This window comes from Miscanthus floridulus, chromosome 8 (assembly GCF_019320115.1).
Source record: "Miscanthus floridulus cultivar M001 chromosome 8, ASM1932011v1, whole genome shotgun sequence".
NCBI classification, from domain to species: Eukaryota; Viridiplantae; Streptophyta; class Magnoliopsida; order Poales; family Poaceae; genus Miscanthus; species Miscanthus floridulus.
Genome location: NC_089587.1, coordinates 82854562 through 82877781, shown reverse-complemented (window position 1 = coordinate 82877781; position 23220 = coordinate 82854562). Strand labels below are relative to the sequence as shown.

At 48.9% G+C, this 23220-nt stretch overlaps 1 pseudogene; it reads right to left on the bottom strand.

Moving 5' to 3' along the window:
* Window positions 1-22055: 22055 nt before the first annotated feature.
* On the bottom strand, window positions 22056-23065 carry LOC136476839 (triphosphate tunnel metalloenzyme 3-like; annotated as a pseudogene).
* Between the last annotated feature and the right edge of the window lie 155 nt (window positions 23066-23220).

Below are 23220 nucleotides of genomic sequence, written 5' to 3'. Positions count from 1 at the left end.
GCACCTGTAACCGGCTGTTTGTTTACTTGAAATATAGCAACACATGGATAGAATGAAAATTAAAAATAAAATTTATTTATATCTAAATATTTATGGGTTTTGCAATAGAAGAAAAAGTTCTATCAAGATTGTATTTTAGTTCAGGCTTAATAATACACTATCATATTGTTGCCAATATTAACTTATATTTTGATGTCATGGTTATCACAAAATAAATTATAACTTTTAAATTTTGCAAATGGCAAAACATAAATAATATGTACAATTTCTATCTTCGTTCCCCATAAATGTTTGATAGTTTTTTCTTCCGTTGCAACACACGGGCATTTTTGCTAGTTTAAATAAAATAATTGTTTGATGTGATGTAGTACAAGCTTAGTTGTAGGAGAACTAAAACTCTTGTGGATCGAGGTAATGTAATCAAATCAATTGTTCACAAACCATCCCGTGTTTGGAACGGCTAACCTAACAACACCCTACATACATGCTTCAGTATCTTGGCGACCAATAGCTCTATATACACAAAGCTACACGGTTGATGCAATCAAGGCGATGCTTGGATCCTTTGTCGGCTACTGTTTTAATAACTCACCAAGCTAGAGACTAGAGAGAAATAAGTACTCCCTCCATATTTAAAAATAAAGTCGTTTTAGACAAGGCTTGAGTCAAACATTTGGAATATAAATCATAAATAACTTTTAAGTTATTAAGTTTGGAAATGTGAAAACCATATGTATAGATTTGTCTTGAAAAATACTTTCACAAAAATTTACATATATCACTTTTTTATAAATATCTTTATAAAAATATGTAGTTAAAGTTATGCTTTGAAGACTGTGTCGCTGTCCAAAACGATTTTATTTTTTAGTATGGAGCGAGTACATGTTTGATTAGTGGGCGAGATCACCCAGGTAGTCAAGGTCTTTTCTTGCTTCCATCCAGGAGGGAGCCAATCTGGCTTGCTCAGACCGACAAAGTTAACCTTGTTAGGCCAAGTGAGACGGGCAAGTCGGCGAAGGAACCGACAACCGAGCATGTCCTTGAACTAAATGGGGTTCCTTTGCCAACGTCAGTTCGATTTGTCATGCTAGCGCCTAGCGGGATGTATATTCATGCATTAACCAACGATGAAATATTTTTCTTTAGGTACCCATTTATTTTTGTCTATAATAAAATAGCACGTACAAACATTTCACATTTAAACATATGAGACTATATATGATGAGCATGCACCTGTCATAGGACTTACACGAATAAAACCACCAAAAGCACGCTTCTGTCACGCACATCTTGCCCACCATTTGGATTTGAAAGCCATGCATGGTGCGGATAAGGTCGTGCCACCATGCATGCCTCTACCATTGGATAAAAGTAAAACAGATGGGTTTTTGTGCGACTTTTTTTTTTCCTATCGTGGTCGATCTCCTTCGAAACTCTAAGAAACCCATAGCTTTTCATCGGCGCGTGATCAATCATTAGTATTGGTATATAATGTAATCTAATCATGCGTGAGACTGATGATGAATTCCTTCTAGAGTCTATCTCACGTTGCGATCAAGCGGCGTGCAAGCGAGAGTATCTCTATCACTATGCCACGCGTAATGCAATACTAGTATATGGCTACTATTACTATTTGGGTAATAATAGATAGAAGTAGCCAATGGGAGCACGCATCCAGGTGTCTTGTCCGTGTTCCACGGATGCGCTGACTCGTCCGGAATCATCACCGCCACATGCGATCCGAGTCGGACGACGCTGACCCCAGGAGAAGCCATCCTGCCACGTCAGATCGGAAAAGGAAACCGGTAACCGCGGGACGCGTCATCGGTCATCGTCATATACAGGCCTCGTTTCGTCCTCCCAAAAGTTATCCCATCAGATATTTGAACACATGCATATGGTATTAAATATAAATTAAAAAATAACTAATTGTACAGATTGTGACTAATTTACGAGATGGATTTTTTCGGGTTCATAAACCCGAGGTCCCCAATAGACCCGCTTCCCTCTGGCCAGATACACAACAGGCCGAGACCACGATCAGCGACAGCGACAGCGCGCGTCTGGGACAGCCCAGATACACAATGATAGGCCGAGACCACGATCCGGTCCTCGACCGACACCTCCGGGTAGGAGACCTAGTCGGAGCCCCGACCGGAAGGCCTGGCCGAGGTGGTACTGTAGTCCGACTCTGACCCGTTCCTCCGACCGAGGATATGCCGAACCTTTGCTCGTCTCTCTTTCCCGACCGACACGGTCGGGCCCGACTGGGAACGACCGACTAGGACGCCTGCTCGGTGTGGGCCCAGTGAGCAGGCGGAGCAGATAAGGTAAGGTGCTCAAGTCAATAGCAATTCCGAGGACCGTACCCTGCCATGTCTTGCGCACCTGCAGGATGGTGCCGTCAGGCCATGTCAGATGGTACAGCCTGCCAAACGCGACAGAGCACAAACAGTATTATGGACGCCGTCGTTTGCCATCCTAGACGAACACTGTGTAGCCTGCTAGGTCATGAACAGTAAGGTGACGAACACTGTGCAGTCTGCCTAGTACAGCATGTCATGAATAGTAGGGGTGAGCGATGGCGTGCCGTACTCGACGGTGTAGGCAACTAGATTAGGCAGCACCCGTACACACTCTCTTCCTTTCCGTCTTTGACTTGTAAGATCATCCCCTTCATCTATAAAAGAGAATACGCTTTCTTCTCTGAGGACATAGAAAAACAACTCAAGAGCTCGACAGCTACATAGTCTACACGCTCTCAACAGCTGATAAGCTTGAACACACAGAGCATATGCTTCAATACTTAGCGCACGTTTGAGCATCCGTCACTCTCTTCCACTCGGTTCAGAGTCCGACCAGGCCTCTAAAACCTCCCTTCTCATTCCTTACTCGTTTGTAACCCCTCAGCAAACTTCGAGCACCTAGGCTCAGGAATAAAGTCACCGACCAACTGAAACTGGATGTAGGGCACGTTACCTGAACCAGTATAAATCCCGTGTCATCGCGTATTAGGCCACATCCGATCACAACGCACGGCAAAACTACAAATATTTACTTATTGGCCACATTTTGCACCAATAAATTTTTTAAGCCTAATTAGTCCATGATTTGACAACGTGGTGCTACAATAAAGATACAATAAACATATGCTAATGACAGATTAATTAAGTTTATTAAATTTGTCTCGTGGAGTATTGAGAACTTTTTATGCAATCCGAACACTCTCATATGATACTCCGATGTAACGTCATGTAACGTCTTAGACTTTAACCAAGGCCGTAATGATGTTTTTACGCCGGGTTCTTGCGGCCCTGAAGCGTCCACCACCCCGTCCAGACTCCAGATTGCGCGGGGCCCATAGGGTGGTACGGTGGGCGGCTCACGACCGTTGTGTTGGGTGGAGCAGCGGGTCCGGTGAGGGGAGGAATCTGATGCCCACGTGAGCGTGCACGCCTGCCTCAAGAATAAGGTCGACACTTAATTGTCCGTGGTTAATCTACTTATGCAGAGAATCAAGAATATTTTGTAAACTAAATTTCTCATGTGACATTATTAGTGACGGGACTTCTACACCAATAAAATTAGCATGCCAGTCTCTCGATATAGGAGTTTTTGGATCATTTTGATCCCCTAATGTTAACAACTGTTGGTGGTATTAGCTAGGAACTAGCTAAAATCACTGGATGGTTGGTAAGCCTAGTAGTTGACTATTACCTCTGAATTGAAACAGGGCCCTAGCTAATTTTCATAGCTATCCATCAACCCTAAGGGCGTCCCCAACACTTTCCTTGAATCGCTAGTTGACTCGTACGCGAGAGAAGAAATAAAACTAAAAGGAATGAAAATCAATGCAATGAAACAAAAAGAGTTGTGTGAGAGAAAGTTATTAGGTTCCGTGCGAGACTATCTAGTATCCTATTTGCTAGCTGTTTTATGCTCACTCTTTCATCCGTATCAGCAACAAGCTAGGAGCTACCTTGTTGTGGACGCCCTGAGGATCCAGATTGGGAGGCACCATCAAAACAAGCCCATATAGTCAGGCCACCTCTTTTGGATGGCAAGGCTACCAGGGACCTGAGTTCCAAGGAAACAAATCCCAGGCGCCATGCGAATCTCCTCTAAGCTTCGCTCAAGAAATTTTCTCTAACAACCTATTGAAGCCCTATGCTATATCTAAGATTTAGAGTCGGTGAAATTTTCTCTAACAACCTATTGAAGCCCTATGCTATATCTAAGATTTAGAGTCAAGGTGATCCATCTTAGATGTAAAACAAATTATAGAGTGGTCATATGCAATCTTCATAGTTTTCTAGAGCTGATCTACTACAATTTAACTATAAACCAAAATTCATTGTGGTCACCTAGCTAGCTCCGCCCATGATTGAAGCATGAGTACCCTATGACATAGGGTCTGTTGCTCGTCAAATGCAGACAACAACAGCCCAGTAGCCGATGGAGAGCCAGGAGAAGAAGCAAACAACAGCGCACATGTTCCTCCTGCTTGATTGAAGCATGAGCACCCTATGCCATAGGGTCTGTTGCTCGTCAAATACAGACAACAACAGGCCAGTAGCCGATGGAGACCCAGGGGAAGAAGCAAACAACAGCGCACATGTTCCTCCTGCCTGATTGAAGCATGAGCACCCTATGCCATAGGGTCTGTTGCTCGTCAAATGCAGACAACAACAGCCCAGTAGCCGATGGAGACCCAGGGGAAGAAGCAAACAACAGCGCACATGTTCCTCCTGCCTGATTGAAGCATGAGCACCCTATGCCATAGGGTCTGTAAATGCAGACAACAACAGCCCAGTAGCCGATGGAGAGCCAGGGGAAGAAGCAAACAACAGCACACATGTTCCTCCTGCCTGATTGAAGCATGAGCACCCTATGCCATAGGGTCTGTTGCTCGTCAAATGCAGACAACAACAGGCCAGTAGCCGATGGAGACCCAGGGGAAGAAGCAAACAACATCGCACATGTTCCTCCTGCCTGATTGAAGCATGAGCACCCTATGCCATAGGGTCTGTTGCTCGTCAAATGCAGACAACAACAGCCTAGTAGCCGATGGAGAGCTAGGGGAAGAAGCAAACAACAGCGCACATGTTCCTCCTGCCTGATTGAAGCATGAGCACCCTATGCCATAGGGTCTGTTGCTCGTCAAATGCAGACAACAACAACCCAGTAGCCGATGGAGAGCCAGGGGAAGAAGCAAACAACAGCGCACATGTTCCTCCTGCCTGATTGAAGCATGAGCACCCTATGCCATAGGGTCTGTTGCTCGTCAAATGCAGACAACAACAGCCCAGTAGCCGATGGAGAGCTAGGGGAAGAAGCAAACAACAGCGCACATGTTCCTCCTGCCTGATTGAAGCATGAGCACCCTATGCCATAGGGTTTGTTGCTCGTCAAATGCAGACAACAACAGCCCAGTAGCCGATGGAGAGCCAGGGGAAGAAGCAAACAACAGCGCTCATGTTCCTCCTGGCTGATTGAAGCATGAGCACCCTATGCCATAGGGTCTGTTGCTCGTCAAATGCAGACAACAACAGCCCAGTAGCCGATGGAGAGCCAGGGGAAGAAGCAAACAACAGCGCACATGTTCCTCCTGCCTGATTGAAGCATGAGCACCCTATGCCATAGGTTCTGTTGCTCGTCAAATACAGACAACAACAACCCAGTAGCCGACGGAGAGCCAGGGGAAGAAGCAAACAACAGCGCACATGTTCCTCCTGCCTGATTGAAGCATGAGCACCCTATGCCATAGGGTCTGTTGCTCGTCAAATGCAGACAACAACAACCCAGTAGCCGATGGAGAGCCAGGGGAAGAAGCAAACAACAGCGCACATGTTCCTCCTGCCTGATTGAAGCATGAGCACCCTATGCCATAGGGTCTGTTGCTCGTCAAATGCAGACAACAACAGCCCAGTAGCCGATGGAGAGCCAGGGGAAGAAGCAAACAACAGCGCTCATGTTCCTCCTGGCTGATTGAAGCATGAGCACCCTATGCCATAGGGTCTGTTGCTCGTCAAATGCAGACAACAACAGCCCAGTAGCCGATGGAGAGCCAAGGGAAGAAGCAAACAACAGCGCACATGTTCCTCCTGCCTGATTGAAGCATGAGCACCCTATGCCATAGGTTCTGTTGCTCGTCAAATACAGACAACAACAACCCAGTAGCCGACGGAGAGCCAGAGGAAGAAGCAAACAACAGCGCACATGTTCCTCCTGCCTGCCCACATCCAGCAAAAATCGCTAGATATTTCAGATCACGTGACCGATAGATCACCCATGGATTTGGTCAGGACGTAGGCTTGGAGGATTTGGCAGCCTACTACTACACTACTTTTGTCTTGAACGGCCTGCAAGATCTCGCACGGCACGCAGGGACGGCGGTCCTGAATTCCAGCAGGTTGCCACCGTCCGCACACTTGGGCGGGCGCCCACGCCTCCCGTGTCCCATCCCGTAGAAACGGCTAATCGGCCGGCCGGCGGCAAAAGCAAGTGGCAGCAGATGCGACGGAGAAACAACAAGTTGCAGCAGATGTCGTTTTCAAGCCAACGATGCAAGCATGCGCCCTCTGTCTCTGAACATTCGTCGTTTTCATTTCTGGACAAACAATTTTGACTAAATATATATTAAAAAATATTAATATTTATAGTGCATAAGTATTATTATTGGAAATATATTTGAATATAGTTTTTAAATAAATTTATTTGGAGATACAAATGTTGCACGTATTTTCTACAACTCGAGTCAAACTTGTGGCACACACACCAACATCGACAGTTATTTACGGATGGAGTAAGTACATACGGATACCTGCGTGCTTTTCTAATTCCCCAGCAAGAGTATTAGCGATACTTTATTCATCCATATCGCATAATATAGTATCTTTTTATAGAAACTATTCAGATACAGTAATTATATAATCGGTATAAGAACACTATTACTACTTGGCCAAAAAAAGAGAGAAAGATTCAATTTATCAATAAAGAAATATAGGATTTTTTTGACAACTCACATATATTACAAAGAAATAGGAATTGGAGCAGCATCTGTTTTATTAGGCCCGGTTTGGATCCCACCAGTTATTAAGAATCTGGTTTTTGAAAATTGGGTGGGGTCCAAACAGGTTAGTTTTTGTCCAAGTTCTTGTGTCAATTTTTGCCGGATTCTTAAAAACTAAGAAGCTGTTGATATCTAGCTTTTGCCAGTTTCTTGTGACTTTGTGAGCAATAAATGAAGCAAGATTCTTAAAAACTAGAGGATCTAAACATCCACATCAGTTTTTGGTCAGAATCTAGATTTTACAAACTAGAGGCAAAACCTGATTTTTAAGAATCTAAAACTCATCCAAACATGCCTTTAGGAGACTTCGACCATTGCGCTACTGGTGGGCCTAACTAATAACTAGAGAAGGCGGCAACCCGCTGGGCCGCGGCCCATTAACATAGCACTCGACCGACACAGCAGACGCGCTCGCATGCAGTGCGTTCAGCTTCACCTATTTAATCCCACCTCGCCCAGCCAAGCAGCACGGTGGTGCGGGTGCGCTACATAAAGAGACGCAGAGCCCCTAGCCAAAGCATACCTTTCTCGGCTTTATTTTCTTTCTGCTAGGATCAATTGTAGCAGCTGTTTCTATCAGTTTAATATTGTCGGTGTTTTGAATAATTACCTGAGTAAATTTATAGGTATATGCGTTATGTTTGGATGGTGCGTTAATGGATATAAGATTTATACTGATTTGGGTTAAATGTTCAGTTTGTTGCTGTTTGTTATTAGCATCGAAAATAATTCGTAGTAGGGGGTATAAACGGTCGAGAGAGGGACTGGTCCCAGATTTCTGATGGAAGGGTCGAAAGGATGGTATATGCGTTAAGTTCGGATGGTGCGCTAATGGATATAAGATTTATACTGGTTTGGGCTAAATGTTCAGTTTGTTGCTGCTTGTGTTATTAGCACCGAAAATGATTCGTAGTAGGGGGTATAAACGGTCGAGAGAGGGACTGGTCCTAGATCTCTGATGGAAGGGTCGAAAGGATGTCAAGAGCCTGATAGCAGCTTGACTGTGTGTGATGTGTGTTGTTCGTCAAGAGTCCGTCCCTTCGTTGAAGGAAGCACATCCCCTTTTATAGATGAAGGGGACGACTTTATAAGTGAGAGGGCTCAGATACGTACGCTACCTAGCCTTGTTGTTCACGTCTACCAAGCCTTGTTGTCCATTCTGGTGGGTGCGAAAGGATGATAAGCGCCTACAATACTGTCGATGCCACTTAGAATGTCAGGATGGCTACAGAGTGCTGCCCCGCGCAGGGTACGGACTCTAGTACAGTGGTTTTGACTTATGAGCCATGCCTTGCCTTTCTCCACACGTCTTCTGGTTTCCTCCGAACGAGGAGCCCCCGGTCGGATGGCTCCAGTCGGCCCTTAGTGCGTCGGTCGGAGAAGAGCGGTGAGCAGGCTTCCCGCGAGCCCCGGTCGTGGGGTCGGAGTCGTGGGGTTGGAGCAGGAAGCAGTGCTTGGGTAAAGCCTTTTGATCGGAGGGGGTGTCCGGAGGCTGAAGCAAATACTCCAATCTGGTGGACCCAAGGGGCCATGAAGCGGGTGCCGCTCCCTTGGAACCATATCGTGGTGATAGCATATCCGTCATTTGTGGAGGACACGAGTCTTTCTCTGAACCATAGTGGTTGTCGTATATTTACATCGGGTTCCGTGCTCGAGGGCTGAAGGCGGCGCCCACAACTCTGTAGGGCGAAGAGCACGCGCCCATAACACTATTTAGGCTCCGCTACGCCTGGAAGGGTCTAAAGCACCCATCCCGTTGTTCCCTAGCAGTACTTTTTCTGTCAGGGCGCAGGGTATGGACTCTGGTTCAATGGTTTTGACTTATGAGCCATGCCTTGTCTTTCTCCGCACGTCTTCTGGTTCCCTCCGAACGGGGAGTCCCCGGTCGAATGGCTCCAGTCGGCTCTCAGTGCGCCGGTCGGAGAAGAGCAGTGAGCAGGCTTTCCGCGAGCTCCAGTCGCGGGGTCGGAGTCACAGGGTCGAAGCAGGAAGCAGTGCTGTGGGCGTCCCTCGGGCGAGACCGAGCCCGTCTCTCGGGGGTCGGGCGAGGCAAAGTCAATCCCTAAGCTCTCGGGTGAGGCAGAGCTAGCCCTTATCCCTTGGGCAAGACCGAGCCTAGCCCTCGGGGGTCGGGCGAGGTGGAGTCTATCCCTAAGCCCTCGGGCGAGGCGGAGCTGGCCCAAAGGCGTCGGGCGAGGCGGAACCAAACTCCCGTCATTCGAACAAGAAACATAGCGGCGCCCTTATCCGTCCAGAAGTTTTTAACGTTCGATGGTTATTGGTTCCACCTCTTGGGGTACCCCGGTGTTAGGTCCCCGACAGTAGCCCCCGAGCCCCCAGGTGATTCAGACAGAATCGTCCGAGGGGTGTTTTCAATTTCGTCAGAGTTAATTTACCAGAGGGTGCGCGCGAGCGCACCCAATGGGTGTAGCCCCTGAGCCCCTGGGTGACTCGAGTAGAGTCGCCCAGGGGGTAGTATCAGACCCTTCATGAGTAAGGCTGAAGAACTTGGTTTTTTGTTGATAGGATATTTTTTAAGGGAAACATGGTATTCCGTTCGTGGGAATTTTATTTAGGGCCGGCGAGCTCCTGGCGGAGCTGCAGACAGAGCGGGACCTCAAGCTGAAGGCTGAGGAGAGGTCCGCGACATTGCAGGAGAAGGTGAACCAGGATGTCATGGTGGTCGATCGGGCCATCCGAGAGCGCGACGAAGCGTGTCAGGAGGCCGAGGCACACCGGGCGGATCTTGGAGTCGAGGTGGCCCGACGGCTAGATGCTGAGGAAGTTTCTATTGGTCTGCGCGCCAATCTCACCGAGGCGCGGGGGCTTCTTCAAGTCGAAGGTGATGAGTATGATCGCCTATCTTCCACTGTCCTGGCGGTCTGTGACGACCTGCGGGTGACGCAAGAGGAGGGGGCTAGTTCCCTCGCGGTCCGTGCTGCTGGTATCACGGCACGCATGGGCCAACTTGAGGAGAGCGCCTTTTGCCTCGGGATCACCCAGGCCTTCACTGTCGCCCATTCCCATTATGCTGAGGAGATTAACCTAGGGGTGATGAGCCAAGGCTTCGCGCCTATCTATGAAGACACTGAGCTAGATGAGATGGAGAAGGCGGTGGCTCCCCTTGCGCGGAACCTGGCAGACAAGCTGAAAGAAAAGGTTCTCCCTTCGCGGAAGTAGTTAGTGGAATTGGTTTGATAAACACTTTTTTGTAACATGTGAACACGTGTCAGTGCTTTTGTGTCCTGGAAATGGTTGCGTAAGTCTTGTTTTGTTTGTTTTGATCTTACCTTCTCTTTTTGCGATGCAAAAGATTTAGACAATCGACCCTTCCGTTTGTTAAGACCATAGGGCCCGAGGTTTTTTTAGGTGAAACTTGATTGTGCTGGTGAGCAAAATTACCGTAGCTGTCTAGGCGTGGGCCTTTTGCGGTCTTACCAGTCTGTTCCACCGAACCTTGCCCCTGGTCTTGATGCGAAGAGGAGGTCAAATGTAATATTTTCTCAAAAAGAAAAGAAAGGAGGTTCCCATACCTTTATCAGCCCTCGAGTGAGATCTGACCCCTTGCGGTTGCTGGGGTCAGATGTTACTGGAGACCGGAGCGAGGGAGGCGAACTTATGTTTGTATTTACTTGTACCCCTTACCTTAGGACTTTGATGATTGCTGCGTGACCGTGCGTTATGAGCTTGCTAACGGGGATGTTCAGATGAAATCTGATCCCGTTTGCTTCGCGATAGGGTCGGCGAAGCCCTCGGGTGGCGTTCCGCTACTCCTTGGCCCGCCTTCCAATAGATTCCCCCTCAATGGGGTTTCTATGGGCTCGGCTAGAGGCTGGATTTGAACAAGAAGGTTGAGATGACCCTATTCACCTTAATGCAGGTCGAGCAAAGGTCGTTGAGGCTCATCTGTGTTTTCTCCCCTAGCTCTTGTTCGACGCGAGGTGGCCCTGGACCCTTCGCTGGTCAGCCATTGAACCTCGGTCTCTTAATCTTGGATCGAGTGGCTCAAGCCCCCGAGCCCTTGAGGGTCTGCTAGGGGTCGGCCGTGTTTTCATGCGCTACCCCATCCTCGGTTTTCATGGCCGGAGGGGCTAAGTTGACGGCACTTGCCTCGATGGCTCGAGTGTCGCGCTCAATGAGCTCACTAATGGGTATATTCGTGTGGAATCTGGATCCATCATTCGCTGACGGGGTCGGCAGAGCCCTCATGTGGCATTCCACTACTTCTGAACCCGCCTCCGGCAGATGCCCGAGCCGTTTGTTGGGCTCAGGTGGCCCGTTGGCCTCTCCTCGATGGAGATTCTGTGGGTCTGGCTTGAGGTTAGAATCGAACAAGAAAGGTCGAGATGTCCCTGTCTGCTTCTGAACGGAGTCGGGCAAGGCCGTTGGGGCTCATTTCGTTTTTTCTCCCCTAGCTCTATTTGACATGAGGCGGCCTCAAGCCCTTCGCGGGCTGGCCTTCGAACCTCGGTCAGGCGTTACTCATATTGAATGAGGCGGCTACCGCTTCGTGACGCGACACGAAGCATTGAGATGCAAGGGTTTGCATATGCAATGTTTGAATGCATGAATTTAACATATAGTTTAATCGAGACAAAAGCGGGGGTCGATAACGTTACCTTGGTGGTATGAGCCATGGGAAGCTCCTACCAGACATGTCCGTGTCAGGTTCGGGTCTGACGTTTGCGATGAGGCCAGCGTAACCTGCATAAGTATCGCGATTTTTTGTTTCCGTGTCTCGGTGGCAATCCGAGCCGTACGATTGGCTTTTAAGCGATCTGTCAGCTTCCCCCCCAAAGGGGGTTCTGTAGGTGGACCCCTCCAAACTCCTTTCAGGAAGGCGGGAGCTAAGGCTAGTAGTGTGAGGAATTGTGAACGCGATTATGCTGGTGAACCAAAAAAAACACCGTAGCCGTCGGGGCGTAGGGTCTGGTGGTTTGTCCAATTGTACTCATCATTGTATTCCCACACGCCGTGCTTTTGGTTTCCCAAATGTAAGGACGGGTCGGGCTAAGAGGGTGTTTAAACAAACATGTGCCCTCGGCAGCCCTCGAGCGATGTCCGTGCCCCTACCATTGCTGGGGTCAGAGGCCCAGTAAAGAATTTAATACTCAAAGTAAGTAAACATGGGTACTTATCTTTCAATTGGTCGTTCGTTCGTTGTTTTGCCTGGGCCGCCCGATCGACCCAGGAGGCCCGTTGGACTCCCCCTAGAGGGAGGTTCTGTCGTTGGGTTGTTCCATGGGCCTGCCTAGGGAAGCGAAGAGTTGCCTTTCGCCTTTCCTCCGCTACTGTGCCCCTTCTTTAAATAGTGAGGGGAGAGGAGTTCTCACCCCATTCCTAGCCAGCCTCTGACCCGCCACCACTTCTCCTTCCTTTCCACCGAATGCGGCAGTTCCTGAGTAAGAGAGGGTGATGCAAGGGAGAGAACAACTCACAGGTCTGCTTGTGAATCCGGAGCGTGATGTCGAGCTGGAGGTCGTCCCACGTAGATGAGACGGTGCGAGCCGCCCTTGCTGTGGGTGCACCACCGCCACCGATGGAGGAGGGGCACTAGAGGGCGCCAAGCATTGTCGACCTTGCTGTCGTTCGTTGCGGCCTTCCTTCGGTGGGAAGCGCCTCCTGTCCCAACGCCGTTATCGGGGTTGGAGCTGATGATGATGGCATAGTCCTTGAACAGGGTGAAGGGGCACCGCATTCGCCGGCACGGTGCTCGACGTTGTAGATGACGGTGCCTTCGAAGATCCCACAGCGCGGTGGGATGTTGCCGATGGAGAGCGCGGTGCGGCGGCCGCAGTAGACGAACTGGCCCATGTACATGCCCGGACGTTGCCGATGGAGAGCTTGGCGCGGCGGCCGCAGTAGTACATGTAGTAAAACTAAGCAGAGATTGTACTTGTATTGTCGATGTCGCTGTAGGATGTCAGATGTGCATGGAGGGTCGAGATATCTTCTTCAGGAAGGATGGATGCCGGTACCTGCAAATACTTGATGTCGTATGGGAGTTTCTAGTGGCCCCTTGCCTTTCTCCGCACGTCTTCTGGTTCCTTCCGAACGGGGAGCCCCCGATCGGATGGCTCCAGTCGGCCCTTAGTGCACCGGTCGGAGAAGAGCGGTGAGTAGGCTTCCCACAAGCCCCGATCATGGGGTCAGAGTTGCGGGGTTAGAGCAGGAAGCAGTGTTTTGGGCTAAGCCTTCCGATTAGAGAGACTGCTTGGAGACGACTGGTGCCTGAAGCGAGTACTCCAGTCAGAGAGGTGGGCTGAAGAAACTGATGAGCGGGTGCCTGTTCTTATGGGTAGACCTTTCGGTCGACGACTGGACTACCCTTCCATCCTGCTGTGTTTTAGTTTTTTGGGCCGTCCCATGGAATATATGTTGTTTTCCTCTACCGAGCCCGGGTGTGGAAGCCGGTCCTCGAGGGACCCTAGGTTTATGAATCCGACAGGAGCCCCCGAGCCCCCAGGTGATTTGAGTTGGCAGGTGCGCGCGAGCGCACCCACGGGTGTAGCCCCTGAGCCCCCGGGTGGTTCGGGCGGAACCGGCTGGGGGGTTCTTTGTGTGATGTCAAACAACTTTTTAGCTTCCTCTTCTTGGAGAAGAGGTTTTGGTGCCCTCTGACCCTTCCCATGGCCCAAGTTGTAAGAAACTAGGAGTGCGGATGAATTAATTCTGATCACGCTGGTGAGCAAAGAGGTTGTAGCCACTGGGGCATGGGTCTCCCATAGTCCTACCAGTTGTACTCAGCGTCGTCCTTCTCCTCGGCGTCGTCTGTGCTGGGGGCAGGTTCCTTCCCCTGCCCCCTTTGTTGAGGCCCCCGAACAAGTATTTACGCATGAGGCCACAATCCTTATATAGATGCTTGGGCAGGAAAGCGTGGTTTGGGCATGGCCCCTCGAGCATTTTTTCAAAGTGGTTCAGAGTGCCCTCCGCGGGCTTCTGGCCACCTTTGTGGTCGGCAGCGGCCACGAGTGAGTTGTTGCGCCATTGCTTCTTATTCTTTCTTTTGGCGAGACGGTTGGAGGTGCCTTCGCTAGCGTCCTCGTCCCGCCTCGCCTTGCCATCGGGGCGGTCAAAGATGGCTCCGATCGCCTCCTCTCCTGAGGCGTGGTTAGTGGCGATGTCCAGGAGTTCCTTGGTGGTCCATGGGCCCCTACGCCCCAACTTGTGGACCAGGGATTCGCAGGTTGTCCCAGATAGGAAGGCTCCTATCACGTCGGCGTCGGCGACGTTAGGGAGCTCATTGCACTATCGGGAGAAGAGCCGGATGTACCTGCGGATGGTTTCATCGGCCTTTTGGCAGCAGTTCTTCAGGTCCCATGGGTTTCTAGGGTGTTTGTACGTGCCCTGGAAGTTCCCCACAAAGATCTCCATGAGATCCGCCCAACTTTGAATGGCGTTGGACGGTAGGTGCTCCAACCACGCTCATGCCGAATCGGCCAAGAATAGCGGGAGATTACGAATAATGAAATCGTCATCACTCGCACCACCGGCTTGACAGGCAAGCCGATAGTCTTCGAGCCAAATCCCAGGGTTTGTTTCTCCAGAATATTTAGGGATATTGGTGGGCGGTCGGTACCATGGTGGGAAAGCAGCGTTGAGGATGTGTCGGCCGAAGGCCTGAGGGCCTGGTAGGCCGGGGCTTGGGCTCTGGTCCTCGCCACTGTCGTAGCATCCGCCGTGTCAGGGATGATAGCTGTGGTGGGCTCCTTCCCTTCCATCACTGTGGGTGCACCTACGGGCGTCGATGGTGCTACGCACGTCACGGTTGTGGCCGAGACGTTGATGTACCGAGATAGCGGAGTGCTACGTGCCGCCTGGCGGTGTCTGGTGAACGGATGCGTCCTTGGCGGGGCGTACCGAGGGCATGCGCTGGCTGGCATTGGGCTCGCATCGCCGAGACAATGAGCTTTCCGCCTGCTGCGCCGCCGCGTGCTCGAGCAACGTGCGAATCTCTCGGTGGGCCCGATGATCCATGGACGTGGTGGCCTCCGGGAGGCTGTGAAGCAAGGCCGTCGCGGCGGCGATGTTCTAGCTTGCCCGAGTGAAGTGAGGGAGAGTCCCATCGTCGGTGAGGATCTTCTAGTGCACATCACGGGCCGCGGCGCGTGCGTGCCCACCGTCTCCATGACGCTTGATTTCCTCATCGATCTTCCAATACTCCCGGACAAGCTATTGTCCGACATCATCGATCTCCAGCTTTCGTGCTCTTAGCTGCTCCATCCTTATGTGAGATGGAGCTGCCGCCTCCCCCTCGGTCCTGGCGTCGGGGTTGCCTGTTGGGGTTGCCTCCTCTCTAGAGACGCTTTGGATGTGCCCCTCGGGGTTTGTGTCATGAAGCATTCCCGGGAAGGGTGATGGCTCCCCCTGCTGGAGTCAGAGCTGGAGGACAACTCTGGTTCCTCCGTGAGAAGCCCATGGAGTGTCTCTGGATCATGTTCAATTGCCTCCATGAACTCGCTGTTCGTAGGTGGCTGAACCATGCGTAGTGCCAGATGGTGGCCAGCGGTTGCTGTAGCGTTGCGGAGGCTGAACGGCAACGCCATCGAGGCGCGCTGTGTGGAGCGTTTCGGAGAGAGGGTGATGTGGCGCGGGGCCTCCCTGGACGACTAGGGCCCAAGGGAGATGCCGGACTAGCCCTCAAGCCTCCGGTAGCTGAAGTTGACGAGAGAGAGAGATTGGACGGCCGCGTGGGCCAGTGCTAGCTCTCCACCCAGTGTGACGATGAAATCCAAGTCACCGAAACACACGTGTGCGCCCGGAACCCAGCTGATTGCGTGGTTAGCCATCCAAGGCTAGATTTGGAACGCGCAAAGTCCCCTACCTAGCGCGCCAACTATCGGTGTTTCGAATAAGCACTGGCGAGTAAATTTATAGTTATGCGCGTTAGGCCCAAATGGTGCGCTAATGGACACAAGATTTATACTGGTTCGGGCTGAATGTCCCTACGTCCAGTCTGTTGCTGCTCATGTTATTAGTACCGAAAATAGTTCGTAGTAGGGGGTACAAACGGTCGAGAGAGGGACTGGTCCCAGATCTCTGATGGAAGGGTCAAAAGGATGTTAAGAGCCTGATAGCAGCTTGACTGTGTGTGATGTGTGTTGTTCATCAAGAGTCCATCCCTTCGTTGAAGGAAGCACATCCCCTTTTATAGATGAAGGGGATGGCTTTACAAGTGAGAGGGTTCGGATGCATACGCTACCTAGCCTTGTTGTTCATGTCTACCAAGCCTTGTTGTCTATTCCGGTGGGTGCGAAAGGATGATAAGCGCCTACAATACTGTCGATGCACTGTAGAGTGTCAGGATGGCTACAGAGTACTGCCCCGCGTAGGGTATGGACTCTGGTACAGTGGTTTTGACTTATGAGCCATGCCTTGCCTTTCTCCGCACGTCTTCTGGTTCCCTCCGAACGGGGAGCCCCCGGTCGGATGGCTCCAGTCGGCCCTCAGTACGCCGGTCGGAGAAGAGTGGTGAGCAGGCTTCCCGCGAGCCCCTGTCGCGGGGTCGAAGTCGCGGGGTCAGAGCAGGAAGCAGTGCTGTGGGCAAAGCCTTTTGATCGGAGGGGGCGTCCGGAGGCTGAAGCGAATACTCTGATCTGATGGACCCGAGAGGCCATGAAGCGGGTGCCGCTCCCTTGGGACCATATCGTGGTGATATCATATCCGTCATTTGTGGAGGACGCGAGTCTTTTTCTAGACCGTAGTGGTTGTCGTATGTCTATATCGGGTTCCGTGCCCGAGGGCTGAAGGCGGCGCCCACAACTCTGTAGGGCGAAGAGCACGCGCCCACAACACTATTCAGGCTCTGCTACGCCTAGAAGGGTCTAAAGCACCCATCCCGTCGTTCCCTGGCAGTACTTTTTCTATCGGGGCGCAGGGTATGGACTCTGGTTCAGTGGTTTTGACTTATGAGCCACGCCTTGCCTTTCTCCGCACGTCTTCTGGTTCCCTCCGAACGGGGAGCGTCCGGTCGGATGGCTCCAGTCGGCCCTCAATGCGCCGATCGGAGAAGAACGGTGAGCAGGCTTCCCGCGAGCCCCGGTCGCGAGGTCGGAGTCGTGTGGGGTCAGAGCAGGAAGCAGTGCTGTGGGCGTCCCTCGAGCGAGACCGAGCCCATCCCTCGGGGGTCGGGCGAGGCGGAGCTGGCCCTTATCCCTTGGACGAGACCGAGCCTGGCCCTCGGGGGTCGGGCGAGGCGGAGTCTATCCCTAAGCCCTCTGGCGAGGCGGAGCTGGCCCAAAGGCGTCGGGCGAGGCGGAACCAAACTCCCGTCATTTGGGCAAGAAACGTAGCGGCGCCCTTGTCCGTCCAGAAGTTTTTAATGTTCGATGGTTATTGGTTCCACCTCCTGGGGTACCCCGGTATTAGGTCCCCGACAAATATCTAATATAGAGGCCATGTGGACGGATATTAAATTTATTTTCTGTGGTGAGGGTCTACCACAGTGGCTTGCCACTGGGGCCCTCACGTGTCGTCCAGCCTTAAACCCAAACCCTTTATGTATAATTTGATATAGATTGATGGGCCTAAAGCCTTTAATAGCCACCATGAAGCTCAGATAGCCTTGAACATTTTTCTTTCTCCCTGACCTTTGCTAGCGTAGTGAGTATGCTAGTGCAGTGAGTAGCATCATGATTCTACAGGTAGTGCAGAATGTTTTCAACAACTGCAAGGCTAAAATTAGAGTAAACTAACCCTCCACTTTAGGTTTCCTTATGTGCGTAGATCGTTCTTGCCACTGCAGAATTTTACAACAAAACGTGTAAGAAAAACGATAGCATTGCTTGACAATCACACCTTGAGATAGCCACTTCTATTTAGGGAATAAGACTAGGAGTAGGGAGTATATGATATACTGCAATAGTGCAATTACAACTTTGCGAGTTTGTATGGATAAATATACAATAGCTAATCGTGTCATTCCTGTTCCTGGTGCATGACAGATCACACATCCGCCAACAACATCATGTTTTGCTCGAACTTCATAACTTAATTTCTTAGCCGATCACCAACTAAATTGTCCAAATAAACTCAAATGCTTCACGCTGATGCTCATACATAGTAAGGAAATGTCATTGGGAAGGAACAACACAGAGGTGCTTCACGTATATTTGGAGATACATAACGTCCAGGAGGTCCTCATCGGCCAAGAAATATTATTTTGAGATGCATCACGTCCAGGACTTCCCCATGTCTAGATAAGGAAAAAACAAGGAAAGCCAAAAGATTGCTTAAACTAAATCATCTCATTGCCGAGTAAGGGAAAGATCTGATAATGTAGAGCTGATACAAGGCAAACCATCTCTCGGCAGCAGGCTGTTTGGCGCATGAATGGTATGGAAATCAAAGTCCAAATTCAGCAGGCGTACATACGTCTCGCGTAAGTACAGGAACCTATGTGCAGGCAACCTGATTTTACTTGCATATTCGGATATGGAGAAAGAGGAAAATATGGACCTGAATCTAGCATGGAGGTATAGAATTATGCAGAGATTAACCCGCCGGCCAGAAGGATTATTAGGAATATTATATTCAGTTTTCCGTATCCAAGTAACATGCAAGGATTTCGTGCAGCAGTTCGACGTGGTTGCTAGCGAGAATAAAGCAGGAGTCTACACAACTATGTATTTTATATGGTTTCAACACATGAAGTTTTTTTGCATAATAGGATTAAGATCCAACAGCTTCCACCCTTCTTCTATCTTCAGCCTACACAGATCATAGATTACAGATCATAATTTTTTTTGGCTTCACGCCAACCCTTAGGAGTAAGTAATGTAGCTTTTCGGCGAGTTCTTCAGCAAACATAGATGCATCGACTGATCGACCTCCAGCTTGCTTATGAGTACCATCACGACTTGTATTGTGCTTGTAAAGCTGCATTAGCTGATTGATCTTTTATGAGCTGTAATATAAGTTAGTTATCAATCTGTATCGTAGTTTGTAAGAATGCATCAGCTGATTAATCTCTTACGAATCATAATATAGATCAAAGTTATCGATCTTGTGTTAAATAATTTGTTGTTTAATACAATATCACCGGTTATCGAATCTGCCAAGATTAGTAAAATTTTTCTTGCTGTTTTTTGGTTGATTCACCAGTTATCAATCTTGTTATAATTAATATTATTAATTATAACAAATCAACTAATTGAGATAGAGATAGATCAGCATCATATCATTTTAATTGGTCATCCTTTGATCTGGTTATGCTTTAAATCTCATAATTGATGACTTAATTCCGCTAGATCGATTGTTTTATCTCTATTCCAATTAAACATAGTATGCATCCAAAGACAAGTTTCAATCTTGAATAAGCTCACTAGTTAATGAGATCTAATCTAATGACACTAGCATAGCTGCATCAATCCGGTCGAACCTCACTGGTAAGACTTTAGATTAGAAATTATCGATTATTGGTTTTGCTCATGATCAAGATATGTACTCTGTTTGTTTGCTATGCCTGTATCGGCTATTTTAGCCGATTACCTATGCTCTCACACATATGGCATGTTTTCATAAATCTGTTGACATATAGACGGTTTTATAGATTCTTTGGCTTTAGTTTGTTATCATTATCATAGTTGCATTAATCCGATCGAACATCACTGTTGATGATAATAGATTAGATTCAGATAGTTTATAAATTCATTTATGGTAAACGGTCGATTGTTCGCGTGTTATACTCTTTTTATCAAACTTATCGGCTCAACGTTTTATACTGATCATGTTCTATTTAGCCGATGATGTTTTCTTATATTGCTTTATTGCTGGATGTCGACTCTGTAGTCGATGGCCATATCAATCGGCTATTTGGCCACATATTGAAACTGTCTAGTGCAACACCGACATATTTCACCTTAAACTACTGATTATTCTCTACTTGTCAATTGCAGGGTCAAATTGACTGTCATGTCTTTGGTCCCGAAACCGGCCGTTCTTGTGTCTAAGCTAAGCAGATCTTCGGGTTCACTCCGTCAAGATTATCTGGCTTGCTGTGTGTTGATCATATCGTCATATTTTTGTGTGAACAGTACCAATGACCTCTGGAATAAGATCCCACACCGTTCTATTTAGATGGAGATCTTGACATTTTTTTAGTATAATTGCCTGCTTGTTCACAGAGATGAAACGTCGATGCGTTCGTCACACCTTTGGCTGCAATATCTGAATATGCTCATTTAGGTGGTGTTTAAATTTAGGGACTAAAGTTTAAGGGTGTTACATCAGGTATCACATCGGGGTATCACATGGGAGTGTTTGAATAGTAATAATAAAATAAATTACAGAAGTCCTTAATAATCCACGAGACGAATTTATTAAGCCTAATTAATCTGTCATTAGCACATGTTTACTATAGCACTACATTATCAAATCATGGACTAATTAGGTTTAAAAAATTCGTCTAAAAAATTAGTCGCAATCTATGCAATTAGTTATTTTTAGTCTATATTTAATACTCCATGCATATGTCCAAACATACGTTGTGATAGGGACTAAACTTTAGGGGGAGGAACTAATGCCTTGTTTAGTTCCAGTGTGTAAAGTTTTAGAGTGTCACATCAGGGTGTCGCATGAGGTGTTCGGATACTAATAAAAAAATAAATTACAGAATTCATCGGTAAACCGTGAGACGAATTTATTAAGCCTAATTAATCCGTCGTTAGCACATGTGTTACTGTAGCACTTATTGTCAAATCATGGACTAATTAGGCTTAAAAGATTCGTCTCGCAAAGTAGTCGCAATCTGTGCAATTAGTAATTTTTTTAGTCCATGCATATGTTCAAATATTCAATGGGATAGCGTGTAAACTTTTGAGGAGGAACTAAACAAGACCTTAGTTACCACAGAATCAATAGCCAGTTAGTACAAATACTCCATGTTTCATTTTTCAGCCACAATCCATTATCCACAATGCATTATCTGAACACTTCTTCAGTTACCATAGAACTCTATAATCCATTATCCACAATGCATTATCTGAACAGTTACCACAAAACTCTATATAATCGTGATATGGGCAATAGGAAGGCATAGTTTTTGCCCAAAATTTTAAAAATTGGTGTTATCAAAAGCAACAGAGCTCACTTTATTATTCACAAGGGAACAGAACAGAACATATCAGAAGGGAACAAAACAGAACAGCAAAAGGTATACCATGCTTCTTGATAATCTTTTTATGATGTTATTATCCAGAAGGGAACTGAACACAGAGACCCAAGGTAAAACTTGCTTACCATGATATTTTAAAGTTATTTTTGAAGTAGAGATCTTAAATTAGGCACATATCAATTGATCAGCACTGCCTCATGTTCGCTTAAACATGTTTCTCACGCTGAAAAACATAATCTTTCTTGAAGAATATTTGATGAAATATATTTAAGCTTACGCTCGTACCTTGTTTCTGTTGACTTGACAAAAGAAAAGGCATAAATTACGAGGGTACCACTACTCACTCATCAAAAGCATGCCCCTATTTCTTTCAGATGGTCTGAGCAGTCAGCAGTCCATTCAACACACAACAAAACATATACATTGTTTCTTCATTAAATGATAAAGCACTTCAGCCCCACACAAACAGCCTGTTTGGTTGGCTGGTTCGTATCGTTACTGGTTCGTGAAGAAGTACTGCTGGCTGGTTTGTGTAAAAGAAAAATACTATTCCGACTGGAAATTTACGATCGTTTACGACAAGCCACAGCCAAACGAACAGGCTGAAAATCACCACTAGCCAACACAAAGGTGGCGAGCAGGGCTGCGCCCCTTGATTTTTAGTTTCCAAACTATTGCTGAACTGTTAGCGGATGTTCACTTTCTTGAAAATGGATTCACATGTAGATTTTATGTGCCATCGATGTTTGAAAATTGAAATCCAATTATGCAATATATTGTTTATTGTATCCATTTTCCCTTGGTAACCCATGAACCCTAAATTCCTAATGTCAGCATCTCCAACATGCCATCATACTGAAACCTGAAGAACAGGATATGTGTATTAACAAACTTTGCTTGCTTGCGGTTGTAGCCTCAACTTTTATACTGCACTACAACTGTCTCGGTCCATAATTATCTGTCTCGGATCAGCATAGTGTTGCTTATAAAGCTACTCTATGTAAATTGACCCTCACAAGGTAACAATTATGAGCTACAGAATGGAGGTACAGAGGTGGTGGCATGGCCTAAATCGAATTTGATGAGGCTCAGGATTAAGCTCATTTGCCACAAAACCAAAGCATACACCAAATATGAGAAGCCACACTTATTTCGCTATTAATCAACGAGCCACTGACATTCAAGTTGTTAAATACAGCTCAATGGAGCCGAGCGAAGGGAATACCGAGCACAAGGGGTGCCTGGTCAAGGAAGCAGCTTCCCTGCCATGAAGCAGGCGAACTTGTTGGTCCGGGAGTACTCGTAGGGCACGCCGGCCACGGTGAGCAGGCGCTCCAGCACCTCCTTGACCCGGTCAGGCTCCACCGTCTCGCACTCGAGCTCGTAGCTGGTCCCGAAGTCGAACCGCGTCTCGTCGAGCTCCAGCACGAGGCCGCCGCCCTCGTCCTCGAGCTCGTAGACTGCGCGTGTGTTACTGAAGCCGCCGAGGCAGATGAAGGGAATGACGTCCCCGCCGACGCCATACTCGTCGGCGACGAGGCGGACGATCGGGGAGTCGATCGCGCCGAGGCGGGCGGGGTCGTCGGCGCAGGCGAGGCCGAGCGCGGGAGCCCCTCGACCTCCTCGACGCGGCTGACACCGGCGTCGATCCGCGGGCGGCGCTTGAGCGCGAGCACGGCGCGGGAAGGGAAGCGGTCGTCGGGCCGTTCGTCGTAGAGGCGGACGCGGAGCGCGGCGGAGGCGGCAGCGAGCGTGCACCCGGCGGCGTCGAAGAAGAGGTTCCGCTGTGCGTGGGTGCGGCGGAGGCGCGGCGCAAGGTGCGCGGACAGGCGGCGGTGCGCCGCGGCGTCGGGGAGGCGGAGCTTGATCTCAACCTCCATGGGGAGGATGGGGCGGTCGGGGGTTCGGGCCCGGGGCTGGCGGGGTGGAGAGGCCGAGGCCGATGCGTTGGGCCTTGGAGGGCGCGGCGCCCGGCGGCGGGTGGAGGAGGTGGAGGAGGGAGTTGGAGGTGTGCGGGCCTGCGACTGGGGACGGG